The sequence below is a fragment of the Mus caroli genome, chromosome 1, assembly GCF_900094665.2.
Source record: "Mus caroli chromosome 1, CAROLI_EIJ_v1.1, whole genome shotgun sequence".
In the NCBI taxonomy this organism is placed as follows: Eukaryota; Metazoa; Chordata; class Mammalia; order Rodentia; family Muridae; genus Mus; species Mus caroli.
In genome coordinates, this window is record NC_034570.1 from 140,850,547 (window position 1) to 140,869,125 (window position 18,579).

At 40.4% G+C, this 18,579-nt stretch overlaps 1 pseudogene; it reads left to right on the plus strand.

Moving 5' to 3' along the window:
- The first annotated feature begins 6,596 nt into the window (after positions 1 to 6,596).
- On the plus strand, positions 6,597 to 7,658 carry LOC110301040 (annotated as a pseudogene).
- The last annotated feature ends 10,921 nt before the right edge of the window (positions 7,659 to 18,579 follow it).

An 18,579-nucleotide genomic window follows, 5' to 3' on the forward strand; every position in this document is an offset into this window, starting at 1 on the left:
ATGTCTGCGGCCCCAAAAGGGTGCTGCCTCAGCGGCTCTGTGGCTCCCGCCTGTCCCAGAAGCTGTCTGCCTCTGTGGTCCTCACTCTCACCTGTGCAGACTCCTAAAACTATATTTTAGACTTAAAAAATTCTTTTTTAGAATGTAGGGTCTATTGCCAAACTGACCTTGAACTCTCTGTGTAGCCAAGGAAGACCACTGTCGTCCTGCCTCTACTTCCTGAGTGCTGGACATACAGGTGTACTCCATCATGCTTGGTCTATATTGGTCTATATAATTCAGTGGATCAAACCCAGGGCCTCAGACATGATAGGCAAGTACTCCATGAACTGAGTTACATAGCATAGAGTATAGTTTTAACAATAACACCTATGGTATGATTATGTCAGTAAGGGTGCTTATTTAATGTAAATTACTTGCACATTTTTAAATATTGGAGAAGGAAAAGCCAGAAAGACAGGCAGATTTATCCTTGCCAAAAGAAAAGAAAGACCCAGTGGGTTTCAAAAGTGGGCAGTATCCAGGTGATGGCAACATATGCATTCAATCCTAGCACTTGGAAGGCAGAGGCAGAGGCAGGTGGATTTCTGAGTTTGAAGGCAGCCTGGTCTACAGAGAAAGTTCCAGGACAGCCAGGATGGGCTACACAGAGAAAGCCTGTTTCGAAAAACACAAAACAAAATAAAGCAAAAAGTGAGAAGTAGTACTCTACATCATATGAATTACTAGTGTAAATGACTATTAATGATCATGGGATGGTTTGTTGTCAGCAGTTATACTGGCAGAATTGATAAGCCATTCACAAATACTCCAATGATTCTTCTAAATTCTTGATAGAAATTGATCAGAAAGTTTTAATAAGCAGTTTAGATTCTCTCTCTCTCTCTCTCTCTCTCTCTCTCTCTCTCTCTCTCTCTCTCTCTCTCTCTCTCATTTGTCCATGCTGACTGCTGACCTAGAACTCACCGTGTAATCCAGACTAATAGCAGTCCTCCTGTCTCAATCCATAGTGTTGGGATTAAAACATGAACCACCATGCTTCCTGAATTTACTTATGTTCTCCTTTGTGAGAAATCAGGTTAAAAGCTGAAGGGTGGAGGTCAATGGAGACAGAAGCCTGCTTTTATCCATAGATTATGCAGATGACAAGACTCTTTAAACCCTTTTTTGAAGGGACCAGGGACCAGCCAGGAAGATGTCATAATATATACGGTGAGCTATGGAACTTAGGCCAACTTAAGAGAAAGTCACAAATGATACTCTAAAGCAGATGTATTGGACATAGTTTAAAAATGAAGAAAATTCTTAGTGGATAATTTTTTAAATCTCATGCCCTGTGTTTAGTAGAGTTATTATAACAAAATACCATCAGCTAGGCAGTTTCAATAACAACAAAAGGAAAATTTGCCTTTTTATACTTCTGTAAGATGCTGGCAGATGTTGGAGGCTTGCTGAAGGAACCCTCTTGCTAGGTCCTTATATGACCTTTTGGCTGAGCTCACAGAACATCTGTTTCTCAATCTCTTCCTATGAGGTGGCCACTCATATTGGACTAGAATCCACCCTGCTGACCTTATTTTGTATCAATTGCTTCTTTAAAGGAATTATAATTCTGAAGTAGTTGGGCTAAGGACTCTAGTATAAGAAACTAGGGAAAGACATAACTCCCGCAAACCTTGTGAGAATCAGTTTCATTCATATTCGGTCATTGTTGGGTAATTTAAAAAAGCAGAAAGTATTTTACAGGAACAAGGATGGTTTTCTAATTCACCCAACAACTCACTTTTTAAGAAATTAGGAAAAAAACACATTATTTCAGGCCAAACTGGTTTGGATACTTTGCCTTGGAGGAAGTATCATTTACCTAATAAATATCAGTGATTACTGCTGGGTTCCCTTAGCTTCCAGCCAAGTTATCTGCTCACACGAGTCTCCTGGGCTTGCGCCAGCTCCTCTTCTCGTGGCAGAAGTCCTATGGAGTGGGGTTGAGCACATTCCAGGACCACATCCTTTAAGGAACAGCCCTCGGGGTGCAGATAATGTTTACTGTTGTACATCCCTGCATGGCAACAAGAGTTGGTGTCACTCTTCTTCTAAAAGCTTCTTCCCATGCCCCTCATCAGGGCCAGGTAGGAAAAGACGCCCTCAGCACACTTGCCCTGTGTATCTTAGTAGCCAATGATACCCGTGGGCTTGTTTTCAAAATACTGCCTGTTACAACTTGTATAACTTGGAAGTGGACATATAAGTGCATCATGAAAAAAGTCTAATGAAATATATTGTCTCCTTTTCCTGCAGGCACCGAGGTGTAGTGCCCTGCCCTTCCCAGCCATTCAGAGTTTGTACAGGCAAGGCAACTAGCAGAATACGCACACTCATACATCAGCACTAGAGCCCAAGAAGTGACTGGTATTACGCAACCTGAGGGAATATTATGTTAGAAATCAGGGAGGGAAATCCTATGTGGCTGACTCCAAGAATTCCTCTGGAGATCTGGGTGATGCTATGACCTGCCACTGAGGATGAGACTCTGCCTAGAAACACTGAAATCCAAACAAGCATGCAAACAAAGTCCCCATTGGCAAATGGTTATATCAGCTGTCATCAAAGGTGGGTAACTACTCCAGTATTAACTCTACATCTGAAATGTACACTTATTTATGAACAATGTGAAAAGTGTGGGGTGTTTTTTAAAATTAGACCTAGAAAAGAGGGCTGGGAAGATGGATCAGCAGGTATAGCGCTTGCCACACAATGCGCTCAGTCCCCCACATCAGAAAAAGAATTAAATAATTAATAAATTAAAAACCTATAAACATCCCCTACCCCCAAACAACCAAGGGACATCGTTGTTGTTGCTGTTTATCTGCTACTATGAACTATGTAACAAACTTTTCTTCTAATGCCATGGCTCCTGACTGCTGAGTATTTATCAGTGCATACAAACCTCTATCCTATCAGCCCAGTGATGAGCTGAAGTTCAGCATTGGTCAGCTGACCAGGTGCTCTCTGTTCACCCATGTCCTTTAAAATAATTACAGTGTTCCATCTGTGCTGTGGTAGTAAGGGTAAAAAGACCCAGAATAGCATTTCTTGTTCCCTATATGCTAGGAAGCTCTAAGATAAACCTCAAGTTCAACTAGATAAAGACACAGATAATTTTCATTTTTCTCTTTTCCCTTTGTACTTTCTGTTTTATAACCTTCATCTTAAACATATTTAGAAGAATCACGTGCTTTGTGTGTTAGAAGCATGATAAAACTTTGCGTTGTTGACATTAGAAGTCTTGAATTATGAAATGTAGCCATACAGACATTGTCTCAAGTGACTAAAAACTTCAAGAGTGACCACTTCAAGAAGAGTAGACATTCATGAAAATGGTGAACAGACATGGTTAATTATATGTTTTCAGTATTCTTCACAATTATTTCTCCACATGGACATTACATTATAATACTGTATTAAACCAGCCAATTGTAAAATGAATTATTTTACAACATAAATGCAATCAGTAATAATCTGGTGGCTGTATTTTTTTTTACCTTTCGTAGTCCTCAATAACCACACAGAGACACCAAGATTTATTTCAAACTACACCTACCTCAACATCTAAACAGTTAATCTTAACCCCCTATGGTAGTCTGGCTACCTTCTTTCCCCATTGTACTTACAGTTTATTACTGTTCTAGGTCTCTCTGCTTCAAATGTATCTTTCCACAATATATATTCTCAGACCCTCTCCTCCTGATGACTAGTTTGAATTCCCACCCCCCCTCTCCTTACTCTGGCTCATGGAAGTTCCCACTCTATTCTCTCTCTTCTCCCCACCCATTGGGTGATCAGCATTTATTGACAAGGCAGAGAATAGATGGTGAGAGTTGTCTGCACAAATTTGAGACTGGAGAGTCTTGACCTGCACATTACAATGCCCTGTCTGGACTGAAACAAGGTAGGAGGGTATTTGAATAACACAAGGATAATCTTTACACAGTGTACCAAACATTATGCTTATGAGCAATAATCGCTTGATAGATACATCACTGAACAAAGACAGTCACTGTGCAATAGTAACCTGCAGTGGAGACTTGGGAGCATGTGAGGGTCTATGACAAGGAACTGCAAACTCATAGGTGCGTTGTCTAACCTCCACCCTTATCAACATTGCCACCAAAGGGTATATTTATTACTATTGTCTACAGAGCCATTTAGTATAAACTTTCCCAAATGTATAGAATTAACAATACAGAATATAGGTTCTTTTGTAAATGATGTCCATGACATAATGATAGGGTCAGTAGGTCCATTGAGAACTATCTTAGTTCCTTGTCTTTTCACTATAAAAAAGTACCTGACCACAGCAACTTAAGGAAGGAAGGCTTTATTTTGATTCATTGAGGGTACTTGAAGCTGCTGGTTAAAGCACATCCATAGTCAGAAAGCAGAGAGGAAGGGGGAGGTTATACTCGGTTCACTTTATGCTTTTTATTCAGTTCAGTACCCAATCTATGGACTGCCTATCCATGGTCAACCTCAACCGGGCAATCCTCCATAGACTTACTGTGAGATCTATCCCTCCTGTGATTATAAATTCTATCTAGTTGGTAATCAAAACTAATCATCACAGATGATCAGACAGTTTTAAACTAGTTTCCTATTATAAATGGGAGATAGAACTGGCTCAGGCTCCTACTATTTATCCTCATGAGATATAATCAACTCGGCAGATAATGGTTATACAATAGCATAATTACTACAATGCAGATAAAGTTTGATGAAAGGAGAGAAAGGGAGAGAGTCAGTCATCAGGAGGGAATCACGGGGAAGGTGGAAAAGTTGTCTGTGAGCATGACTAAGAGAACCAGGTGGATGAGCAGGGTGTGTGAGGCAAGACAGGGGAGGGAGAAGCTATTCACACAGGGAGACCCAGCACATACTGGCATGGTTGGGGAATTGACAAATCTTTCTGCATAAAAATTACAAAGAAAAACTCTAAATTTATACCATGGCAGTTGGAAGGAGGATGAGGCTTAAAATACACACACACCATGCACACACACACACACACACACACACAAAATCATAGTAGGGGGATGGAAATTAATGATTCTGAAGGAGGTTTTAGTGATAGTTAATTTGAAGAGAAAACTTTATTTGTGTATGGGCATGTGTGTTATATACAGGTGATGTATGTATGCTTAGATTCATGTATAGAAGCTGCAGGAGGGATCCTGCTCTATCAATTTCCACTTTCTTCTAATGAGCCAGGATCTCTAACTGAGTAAGTAGACTGGTGGTTAACAAGACCCAGTGATCTCTCTGGCTCTGTCCCCCACAATGCTGGGGTTATAAGCATTTGCACAGCCATACTCAAGAATATATTTTGAAACAGAGCCATGAGATAGGTAATGCTATTGTAAAAATTAGTGTGCTGTCAAACATTGGCAATAGAAATTGAGGGGCAGGGATGTCTCAGAGCTAAATGCACAGGATGAAAGGGGCAGATAATAAGTTGAAGCTGCCAAAGGAGGAGAACATGAATTCCTTCTACAATAATAATAGATGAATTTCAGAGACTTAGGGAAGATCAAATTTGCAGGTGAAAGCCTACAAAAGTTCAATGTCTTATGTATTAAGATGTTACTTGAACAAGATAAACCAGTTTCCTTTTTCTTAGGCAAAAGAGTCTGTGACCAAGAAAACAATAGGGGCAAATCAAAGATTTGCGAGCCATTGTCATTCAGTTGGCAGTCTAGGTACAGGATTGGAAAAAACGCATCCCAGAGAAATGCAAACCGAAGAGAAGTGAATCACTGCCATTGCACAATAGTTGAGTCACTCTTGAGTCTGTCTCCTGATGATACTTGAAAAGGTGCGGTTTGAAGAGTACGGTGCTCAATGATACAACCCTAGATGGAGAGCTCGCCTGACATGTGCTGGATGGTGTGGGTTCCGTTCTCACACTAACTATGTGGAGCTCTGTGGGAAGGCTGGTAACATAGGTAGTGAAGCAATCTACTAAGTGCATGACCAGCCTAGGAGAATTTTTTGTAGTGTGGTTGTAGGGAGCATCCTGCATGCTTCTGAGGAGAGTTTCCAGAGAGGGAGCCACGCTGCTGAGAGGCTGGAAGTTCCTTCGAGGCAGGCAAAAGGAAGGGTTTATCTGGTCTTGCCATCATGAAATTTCTGTATGGGCCCCTATCTGAGGAGGCTGGTGGTCCATTCGCTGTCTTGTTGAATGGTAAATTGTACAGTGTGAGTTGTTGTTCATCAGACTGGTCATTTGTGTAAGAGGCCATGGTCAATAGAGTTTAAGTGAGCAGATGTCTTTGGAAGGCATCCATCATGCATTGGGTCCCAAATGGCTTACATCTGATTATAAAAATATGAGAAGGGAGAAGCTGTACGAGGAGGTTGACTGGGAGGAGAGGAGGGGTTGTGATTGGGATGTAAAATGAATAAATAAAAAACAATAATGTGATAACTTTGCTTTTGTTGTTTTGGGACTTTTGTCTCTCCAAGCACTATACAACAAAGCAAAAATCTTTGCAAGGGGACCATGAAGCTTTGTGCTTTCTATTTTCAGCCAGTGCAGAGAGATGGACATCTCTCACAACAACTGGCCCAAACGCTACAAGAGAAAACTCCACCACAAGAAGCAGAAGGATGAGCTGCTGCCAACACGAAGATTGGCCCTTGCCACATACACACAGTCTGAGTTTGAGTAGGCACAGCTTCCAAACGCTGACACCATTGCATACACTAGCAAGATTTTGCTGAAAGGACCCAGATATAGCTGTCTCTTGTGAGACTATGCCAGGGCCTAGCAAACACAGAAGTGGATGCTCACAGTCAGCTATTGAATGGATCACAGGGCCCCCAATGGAGGAGCTAAAGAAAGCACCCAAGGAACTAAAGGGAACTGCAACCCTATAGGTGGAACAACATTATGAACTAACCAGTACCCCAGAGCTCTTGACTCTAGCTGCATATGTATCAAAAGATGGCCTAGTAGGCCATCACTGGAAAGAGAGGCCCATTGGACTTGCAAACTTTATATGCCCCAGTACAGGGGAACGCCAGGGCCAAAAAGGGGGAGTGGGTGGATAGGGGAGTCGGGGGGTGGGTATGGGGGACTTTTGGGATAGCGTTGGAAATGTAAATGAAGAAAATACCTAATAAAAAAATGGAAAAAAAAAGAAGTACCCTGAGATTGGATGTGGGGAACTTTTCCTGGGGATCTGAGTTTTGTACTTGCAAAACAAGGATCATCGATGTTGTCTACAATGCATCCAATAATGAGCTTGTCTGCACCAAGGCCTTGGTGAAGAATGGCATTGTGCATATTGACAGTACACCGTACCGGTAGCAGTACAAATCCCACTATGTACTTCCCCTGGGCCGCAAAAAGGGGGTCAAGCTGACTCCTGAGGTGGAAGAGATTTTAAACAAAAAACGATCAAAGAAAATTCAAAAGAAATACGCCGAAAGGAAAAAGAATGCCCAAATCAGCAGTCTTCTAGAGGAGCAGTTCCAGCAGGGCAAGCTTCTCGCTTGTGTTGCCTCAAGACCCGGACAGTGTGGCAGAGCAGATGACTATGTGTGAGAAGACAAGGAGTTGGAGTTCTATCTGGAAGATCAAAGCCCGCCAAGGCAAATAAACCATCCTTCAGAGCCCGTGTAATAAAGGTGTTTGCTGTTCTATATGTTTAAAAAAAAAAATCCTTGCAAAGCTGAAATGAATTCTTCACAAAGGTGGCCAGTGGCCTTTTTAGTGGTCATTTGGTTTTGTTTGTTTTGTTTTCTCTTAAAGCTTTCGCATTCTCTCTGCTCCGTTTGTTTACGGTGTCTTATCTCATCTCCTCCATACCATCCGGCACATGGCTTTCACACCAGTCTTTTCTACTTTTACTGTGTAATTGAAAAAAATTTGTGTATGAGTATTTTTGCCTGCATGGATGTCTGCATATCTGGTGTCCTCTGAGACCAGAAGAAGGCATTGGGTCCCACAGATCTGGAATTCCAGAGAGCTGAGACATGGGTGCTAAGAGTTAAACCAGCATCCTCTGGAAGGGTAGAGCTGAAATGGAGTCCTCTCCAGGAGTTATGTGCTAAGCTGTCTTTTCAGCCCATCAGTCGTAATAAAGATATGTTCACCTCCAATCATCTTACTCCTTGTCACTTTCCTCCATCCACATGCACTTCCCAAAAGAACCTGTTTCCAATTCTTCATAACAAGAACAGCAAAAAGCTTGGGAATTGGAAAAATCTAAACTCAGTGCTCAGTTCTTATAAAGGGTATCATATTTTGCTCTCTGAGACCAATGTATATGTAAGTTAAAATGGCAGGCTACCAGTTCTTTCATATGCTTGAAGTTAATTGCAGTATGAGCCTACACAAGTCAACAACCTCTCAGACCTTTCATTCCCTTCTTTTCTCCTATCTCTTTTCTCTCCCCCTCCCTTTCTCTGTCTTTCTGTCTCTCCTCTGCCAACATCCCTCTCAGTTATTGACACATAGTCTAAGCTTGTTAAAGTGCTTATAAAGTGAGGAGCCATGAAACATAGCTTAGCCAAACAAGTTGAAGATTTTGTTTTCTTTGAGGAGAAGCCAGAAGTATGAATAGAGAAAAATCACTCCTCTGGGGATTGAGACAGAAAAGTCAGGAGAAAGATTTCAAATGGGGAGTCTTCAGTAGGTCTGGATCTCACCCTGCAGCCTAGGCTGGCTTGGAACTCTATAACCCAGACTGAATTGGCAATTACGGGAGCCTCAGCCTCCTTGGTACTGTCATTACAGGTGCATGCCACTATGCCCAGCTAAAAGAGGTGAGAGCTTGCCACGTGTACCCTCGTAATTTTTTTTTTTTTTTTTTTTTTTTTTTTTGGTTTTTTTCGAGACAGGTTTTCTCCAGTATAGCCCTGGCTGTCCTGGAACTCACTTTGTAGATCAGGCTGGCCTCGAACTCCGAAATCCGCCTGCCTTTGCCTCCCAAGTGCTGGGATTAAAGGCGTGCACCACTACGCCCGGCTCCCTCATGATTGTTATGATAATGAGTATGTATGCAAGAGAGAGAAAGAGAGAAGACAGACATAGAGAGACAGAGACATAGAGGAGGAGTAGGTGGGGGTAGAGGGAAAGGGGATGAGATAGGGAGAGGGAGGAGGAGGGAAAAGGAGAGGGAGGGGGAAAATCCTGAAGACAACATGCATATGGAGGGAGGACAACTTTCAGGAGTTGGTTCTCTTCTTCCATGGTGGCTTAGAGGAATTTGGTTTAGGTCCTCACAGGCCCCTTTACCCACTATCCCTGTGAGCTTGAGTGAGAACACCCCATACATAGGCTCCTGTATTTGAATGCTCGGGCACCAGTTTATGGGACTCTTTGAGAAGGATTAGAAAACATGGCCTTTTAGGAGGAGGTATATTCTGAGGATGGTCTTTGAGGATTTAGAAGCCCCTTCCATCCTGTTAGCTCTCTGTCTCCTACTTGCAGATAAGGGAGAAAAGTCTCCATTACTGCTCTAGCACCGTGTCTACCTGTCTGTTGCTGTGTTCCCTACCATGGTGGTCATCGATCACTCTCCAACACAGTAAGAGTCACCCAATAAATTCTTTTCTTTATAAGTTGTCTTGGCCACGGTATCTCATAACAGCAATAGAAAAGTATCTAATATAACACCATATTTTTTTTAATGTGCCTTTATTTTTACTATGACCCCATCGCATGAAGTCCGGTGTAGAACATCACATTTATGGTTTCATAGTTTGAAACGTTTCAGATTTCGGAATTTTAGAATAAGGATGTTTAATTTACAATTTAACACATACACACCACTTGTTTCTCACTCTGCACTTTCTGACACAGGTCTTTTCATTCAAGAGCACAAACCAATGGAAACATTACTTAGGCGATGACAACCCTTGGTGAAGGGAAGGCAAATGTTCTGTACCATGCTCAGACTTTGCTTTTTTTTTTTATCATTTCTACCCAAATGTGATAGACCAGGGAAGAGACATGGTAGGTCTAAACGAGGTAAATGAGGTTTCAAAAGTTTAATTAAATTTCAGAGAGATGTGAAAAGTTATTTAAGTACACAACAAATGAACCCAATGATAACTAATAAATCTGTTATTGTCTTTACTTCAAGAGCTAAAGCTTATTTACTATTTGTGAGACCACATAAATAAACTTCCCTTTAAAGAGGAAGACTTTGGTTTTTGTCCAGAAATAAAGAGATCGTGTAATTCTAAACCTTGTGCACTCTGTAAAGATCTTCATCAAGTATGGTGATAACATGCTAGTTTTGTTGCCAATATTTTAAATTCTTCTTTTGAGCTGTAAATATTATGGTGGTTTTGAAAAAGAATGGACCCTCAAAACATATAGATTTGAATGCTTGGTTATGAGAAAGTGGCACTATATTAGGAGGTGTGGCCTTATTGTAGGAAGTGTCCTTGTAGGTGAACATTAAGGTTTCAAAAGCTTAAACCAGGCACAGTAGCTCTCTCTCTCTTCCTGCTGTCTCCTGATCCAGATGAAGAACTCTCAGCTTCTCTCTACCACCATACCTGACTACATGATGTTACACTTCCAGTCATTCTGATAATAGACTCAACTTTTGAACTGTAATCTAGCCCCAACTAAATGTTTTCCTTTATAATTTTTGCCATGGTCATGGTGTTTCTTCACAGTCAGTCTAACAAAAAAAAAACTGCTTTGATGTTTTGATCTATTTTTTTTTAAGTAGGAAGTATAATATATGTTTTATCTGTACAATAGTAAAATTTTTAGGCTCAGAAACTGAGAACAGAGAATGAGCAATGACACAACAAAATCTAGTAGTGAGAACATAGTTTTAATTTATTTTATTTTTGAGGATTCAGTATAGTTATTCAATTTCTCCCTTCCATTTACTCCTTCCAAATCTTTCCATATACTTTTTCTTACCTTCTTTAAAATTCATGGCCTCCTTTTCCATTAATTATTGTTATACACACACACACACACACAATATATATATTCTTAAATATAGCCTGTTTGGTCTGATTAATGTTACTTGCCTGAATATTTTTAAGACAGGTAGTTTAGTATTGGAAAACCAATCAGTGTGCCCTGTTCCGGGGGAAGTCGATTCCTCCTGCTGTCAACATCCCTTTGTTGTCTGTAGTTCTTTCTGTAGGGGTGAGGGTTCATGGACTTCTCTCCCTCCACTTTGGCTTGTCTATTGTTGTCCTTGTTCAGCTCAGGTTTAGGCAGTCATATTGATGAGATTCTGTGGCGTAGCTTCTGACATTCCTAAGAGACACAGCCTCACAGCAAACTCCTGATCCTGGCTTTCACAATCCTCCCATCAATTTCTAGCAATGCTCACCAAACCTTGGGTATGGGGTGGTTCATTGCTTGTGTGTTTTACTTTGTTTTGCTTTGTATTTAGACATACTGTAAAGGAGACTGTGCTCCACAATATTGCATTTTGATTGGTTGTGGTTTTCTATCATGATCTTTGTCTATTACAAGGAGAAGTTTCCTTGATGAGGGATGAGAACAATATTTATATAAGAACAGATGTTTAGGATGTTAGAGTAGGATTACGCTGGTTTAGTAATGTGGTGGTTGTAAGTTCTCCTCTAAGATCCATGACTCCATTAGCCCCACGTAATTGGCTAGGTTTCCAGTACAAGGCATGATTTCCCTCTTGTTAGGCAGTTCTTAAGTCCAAGTAGAGAGCTTTGAGTTACCACAAAGGTAACAATGCCGCTATGATGGTCATTGTTGTAATGCATAGGTGTCATAACTGGTAGAACTGTCGGTTGCCTTCTTCCTCTAGAAGTTTACATGGCACCTTCTGGTACCATGAAAGTTTCCGGAGGAGGTATTTAGGACAGGTCAGGTAAGGAGCTTCTGGGGCCTGTGTCAAAGTGCAAAAGAGGACTTACCTTCTACAGCTGAGGGAGAACTAAGGACAATAGCAATAGCCTGTAATGTTTTACAATCTCTTGGGTAACCCTGACCAACTCACAAGAGAGCTTTTCGTGCCTGGTGTTAGGGTTATCTTTGGCTCTTGTTGGGAGCATTGTCAGCCCAGATTAGGAAACTTAGTTAAACTGCATATATATATACTTATACACAGACTTACATGTGTTAAAATAACACATTGTTTTAGTTTTTGCTTTTTTTGATTGTTTTTTGGTTTTACGTAGATAGTTAATATTCCTTGTCACCTCTTCAGACATTCTGGCTGCTATTTTTACCCTGCTCTTTCCTTCTTCTGTAACTATCTCCCTCCCCTCCTTTTTTAGAGCCCGTCTTTCCCCTCATTTCTCTGATGAAATACTGGGATGGGAAGTGGGGAGCAGGAGGAGGGAAATAGCAGAACTCTGATTTTTGAAATGAGGGAAATTGGTCATTTCTCTTGAGATAACTATCACTCTAAAAGCACCACCCAATAGCCTTGGGAGAATGACATACTCACTACCAGTTTCCAACAAGTAGATGAGTCACCAGTGAGAAACATCTTCGCTGTGCTGCTTTCTCTCTACCACCCCAATGGCATGCTGCTGTGGGCAAGCATGTGGCTATCACTACTCATACAAGCCATCCTTGGTCTTTCAGCCCTTTCAAAAATCTGTGAATCATTTTGCCATTGTTTCCCTGACCCATAACTGTCTGCATGCCTTTCTGCCTCATAAAAGTGTGAACTCATGCATTCAGCAAATAGTTACCTCACATTTCTGCTCTTTTGTTTGTTTGTTTGCTTGCTTGCTTGCTTGCTTGCTTGTTTTTGTCTTGTTTTGAGACAGGGTCTCATTATATAGATTTCTCTATCCTGGAACTCATACTACAGTTCAGGCAACACTCAGACTCATAGAGATTCAAACTGCCTTTGCCTCCTGAGTGCCAGGGTTAAAGGTGTGCTTAGCCATATTCTTGCATTTAATATGGACTTAACATATATGAAATTTCATAAATTACAACTAACAAGTAAATAAAAAACTATTGTTTTTATGTTATGCTATAATAGCAATTGGAAGTCTTAGCTTACTGAGCACTTTTCATTCTAGGGCTTATATTAATTTTTCATCTTTAAACTCTGTTGACAATTGTAGGAGGTTGGTATTAGTCTACAGGATGACCCTACTACATTTATGACAGTCCACTTCCAATCAGCAGTTATTTGCTGCAAATTTGACTATGTGCCTTCTAACAAATTTCTGTATCAAATTCCCACATGAAAGAATGAAGTCCTAGTACCTTACAGTATTACTTTATTGGGAAACAGGGTCTTTGAAGATACAGTTAATGAAATAGTATGAGATTACACTGAAGTAGAGTGGATCGACAATGTAATCTGATGAGTACCCTAATAAAGAGAGAAAATATGAATATAGATACACACACACACAAGTACACTTGGGGCGGGGAGAGTCATCAGTGCCTAGGCAGATAAACAGAATGAAACAGAGACAGAGAATATATCAATCAGCTCAGGAGCTGAATTATATTGCCATCAGCCATATACTGCTTCCCAGCAACTAGGGAAGTCCTGAAATATATCCGTCTCTGTTGCCTTTAGAGGAATCATTAGTAAGCTATATTGAATTTCATGCCTTGCCAGCCACACCTTAGGAAAACAATACAAAAGGTGTCCTTCACACACACACACCCCGCCCCTGTTGGCCAAGGCTTTGCAGGGTGATGCTTTTCTGCAGTGTTCCGTAGGCTGTGTCTGCATCAGCATTATCAGCATTCCAGAGACATAAATGTTGAGCCCTGGAGCAGCATTTATGGTAACTTCTCACTTGTGAGTGTCTGATATCTAGAACCGGATCACAAGATCACAGACCCATTCCTTGGTGGCAGCCTTGTCAATTCTTTTCTTTCTGGAAGCCAAATCCTAAATTCATATTCGGATAGTTTTTAGAGGGGGAGCCTTTGAGGACTAATTATGCTTCAGTGAGGTCATGATGGCAGTGCTCCCTTGGTGGAAGTAGTGACTTTATAAGAAAACAGAGATGCCTGAGCTGACACAGTTTACTCTGCCACAGGAAGCCCTCCATCATGTTGAAACAGGTAGGAACATGATAGGAACGTAACGTCAAGACCAGATAATACTTCTGAGCTTTTCTTCCCCTTATTACTTGTGAGCATGTAACTACAGTCGGCCTAAGGGACGTGAACAGAAGTAATCTGTGAAACCTACCGCTATTTCCTACTGATCCCATTGAGAACAGATATCTTGGAAAGCAACATGGAAGCCACATCAATAGAACCCAGGTTTCTGGTGACTTCTCAGTACAAACTGATTTGCTATGAACTGCTTGCCTTCAAAACTTGCGTAAAAGACAAACACACAAAACTTAAGTCACGAACTTAGCTATACAATAGCAATGGATGCAGTCTTTATTACATTGTTCCTTGCCCAAGTAACCTCTCCTTGACATACTTTAGCTCATCCAATTTAAGAAGCCTCTACTACTCTCTTTGAAATATTTTTTAATACTGGCTTTAACATGTGTATCCGGGCATAGTGGTTCTTTTCTGAGGTACAACCCTGAAGAAACTTCACAAGATTTTGTGCTTGAGGCTAACCAGGTGTAGGTAATAAGACCCTGCATCAGCACACACACACACACCATATACAGACATATGTACACACACTCATATGTGAGAAATCTATTTGTTTTATATTGTTCATAACTAGGTAATATGTTGTAAGCAAAGGTAAGGTGAGAACTCATGGTTTATGTTGGCAAAGTTCAAATGGTCTCACATCTCTTCCATGGCTACCATCTGGGCATTGACAGGTCACCCAGGTGTATGACACCACTCAAGAAGAGACTCTGGACATTAAAACACATAGGCAACCACACACACTTAAGGTAGACAATGTAGATTGATACGACATCAGGTAGACTAGAATCACTGTTTTTGAGACTCAATAGCAAACCAGTTGTTCAGGACTCCTAAAATTGTTTGAAATAAATAATCAGTTAATTCCATCATTTATAAAGTAATAATCGTGTTCAAATGAGATCTCATTATTTAACAGTTTCCTGACTCCCTGCATTGCATATTTCTTTAGTGTCATTTATGTCCATAGGGAATTACAGGCAAGAATTTTAAAATTCAAAGAGTAATAACAGCTACCCTGAAGACATCCAGGGTGTTTTTGATGATAGGCTTAGAGACAGAGCTAAGAGGGGCCTGCAGTGTGCTACAGGAGAACATGAGCAGCCCTGGATTCTGTCACAGAGGGCACAGAGAAGTAGTATAAACAGACTGCCTGAAGGATGGCAAGGTTGCCCTAAAATAGCAATAGTACACCAGCTTCAGTGAGCATCCTCAAAAGGACAGGCAGTACGGTACCCCTAACTGGGTAAGACTGAAAATAGAATCATATCATAACTATAAAACGGCAGCATTTTCATCACAGAGACAACACTCAGCCATAGCAGCTAGAAAGTCATTCCAGAACAATTGTATAAGCCCTGTGAGAATACTAGTGCAACATGAGTGATCTGATGTCATCACCGAAAACAACTGCATCTGAGTCCAGAGACCTGGAACCACAGAAGCAGGCATGACTCTCCCAATTTGCTCTAGAATGTGAGTTTCTGTTTGAGCACCTCCATGTCGCTGTGAAATGGACTAAGAAACAACGTTCTGCTGAGGAAAGGCAAAGTCAAACCCGGCAAGCTGATAAGAGGTTTCCCAAAGTTCCGTTGAAAACCAAGTCACAGAAGCAAGAGAAACATCATGAATTTCACAAAGATAGCTATAAAAGACAGAAGAAAAGATAAGGTTGTGCAGTGGAGAGTGTGAGGACCATCCTGGGACAAATGATGACCGAAGACCTTCCCGAGAGTGGATCTTAAAGGGAGTCACAATGAAAAAAGTACAATATAATTTTCATGAATTGTTGATTTGCTTTTGACTATATAAAATTCAGATGAGTTAGTGTAATCAATGCCATTTATTTAGTAATAAAGTAAATTAAGAAATAACTTTATTTTTAACCTTTTAAACCAAATTAACAGTTATCTAGCTGGGGCACCTTGGCACTACCTGGATAAAAGTCACCAGTAAGAGGGAGAACCATGTGGGCACCTATCTTAGTCAGGATCTCTACCTTTGTGATGAGCACCACGAACAAGCAAGTTGAGGAAGAAAATGTTTAGTTGTCGTATACATCCACATTGTAGTCCACCCCTGAGGCATCAGAACAGGAAGTCCAGCAGGGCTGGAACCTAGAGACAGGAGCTAATGTAGAGGCGAGGCCATGGGAGGGTGCTTCTTACTGGCTTCTCTTCATGGCTTGCTCAGCTTGCTTTCTTATAGAACCCAGGACTACCAGCCTAGGGATGGTTCCACCTACAATGGGCTGGGTCTTCCCCTATGAATCATTAATGAAGAAAATGCCCAGCCAAGTGGTAATAGTGAACACCCTTAATCCCAGCACTAGGCAGGCAGAGGCAGGAGGCTCTCTGTGAGTTTGAGGCCAGCCTGGTCTACAGAGTTCCAGGACAGCCATCTTCTACAGAGAAACCTTATCTCAAAAAGGAAGGAAAGAAGGAAGGAAGGAAGGAAGGAAGGAAGGAAGGAAGGAAGGAAGGAAGGAAGGAAGGAAGGAAGGAAGGAAGGAAGGGGCAGGAAGGAAGACTATGGGGACATTTTCCCAATTGAGGTTCCTTTGGTAATTCAGATGTCTCTAGCTTGTGTGAAATTTACATAAAACTAACACAGCAGCCTTGGCCCTTGTATGTCCAAGGCCTTGGGTTGAACTAGCCAAAGACTTAATATCTCCAAGCCCTGATAGGACAGGGCTTATCATGGCTTAGAGTTGTAGAAGCCAGTTGATGGCTATTGACACTTAACATGAAGCTTTTTGCTCTAGACTCTAACAATAAATGACCTAAGCATTTAGCATGACTTGAAATTCTTGGCTTCCAGCAACAAAGCAGCAGCCAGTAGCAGGAAGAAACAGAAGGTGTCCCTGCTAGTGATGTAGTTCTTGTGTTCATCTTGTGACCATTAATACTAGTAGTGCTTTAAGAATATTTAATACTTAGCAAATATACTTGAGAAGAGTGTTGGGTCATTTTAAGCATTTCTATACTGTTAAATAGGATTTACCAGTCCTGACATTTAATCTTGATGACCTGACATTCTACTAATCTTTAAATCCCAAGCTAACTCTCTGCCAGTAACATCAAAGAAAGCAAGAACAAAATTCATAGTTCAACTATTTTATTACAGCCAGTAATTCCAAATGACAAAGAATGTTGGTGATAATGAGTGAGAAAATCAGAAGGAAATAGGAACAAGTAAATATTTTGATGTAGTAACTTTAATAAACTAAAAATAATTTTAGATTACAATGATACCTTAAAGGAAGATAGAACAACTTTTAAAATTATGCTGTAGCTTCTACACAAACATCTTCATCCCCACTACATCTAAAGCCCACACATGAATTCCATTATTAAGACACAAATTAAGTTTGTCTTAAGTCTTGAAATGGAGTAAGACTGAGGATGAAGTAGAGTCAGAATTGGGGCACAGACGAAGCAGAATTAGAAATGGGAGGAGGGATTGCTCATGGATCATGAATGGTTAGGGATGGGCTCAGAGGAAGCTAATACATGTATAACTGCACACTAAACTACTACTCATGTGATTCAGCCAAATGGAATCTTATATTCAAAGAACATTAGGAAATGCATAGGCAGAGGCAGAATCTCCTCTAAAACTCTCCAGACTAAGTTCAAGGTTAGTCTGGTCTATGTAGACAGTTCCAGCACAGTCGTGGCTACATAGAGATACCCTGCAATATATATTATTATATATATTATATTATATGTAATATATATTATATATTGTATTATATGTAACATATATAATATATTATATATATTGTATTAATGTAACACATATATATTATATATATATACATATATATATATATGATTTTTATTTATACTGTTCCCAAAATATTAAGGAGGTCAATGACCTAGATCTATAATTTTTATATCAACTCAAGTCTTTCCCAATTCTCCAATTCCTTGAAAATTCCAGATATGCATCAAGTCCTTCCCAGGATACATCACTCTCATATGCATGTCTATGAGTCTCCTAATCTCCCAGATCACACCTGTCATCTCTGTCCATGACTCTCCAGTAACAAACCACACACTTTGTTGTTGCCAGTCCTGAAGGGTTTAGTCTATCTTCTCATTTTACATCTTTTTCTCAAACAATGATTTAAAAATTAATGTGGTCATCTATTCAGCCTAACCCCAGACTCATGATATTATATAGAAGGTTCAAATACAGACCTTCCTTAGTAAACAGAGGAAAGACTAAGAATGTTCATCTACTAAATTTTTCAAATTCATCTGTACATTACATGGTAGTGTGTTTGTGAGACAGGGTCTTTTTGCAGCCCAGGCTGGTCTCAAACTTAATCTTCCTACTCTACCCTTCTCGATGGGTATTGGCATGAAACATTTATTATTGTTGTTGCTATTATTATATTCATCCTCATTATTATTAATTATTATTAATATTTTTCCATGATA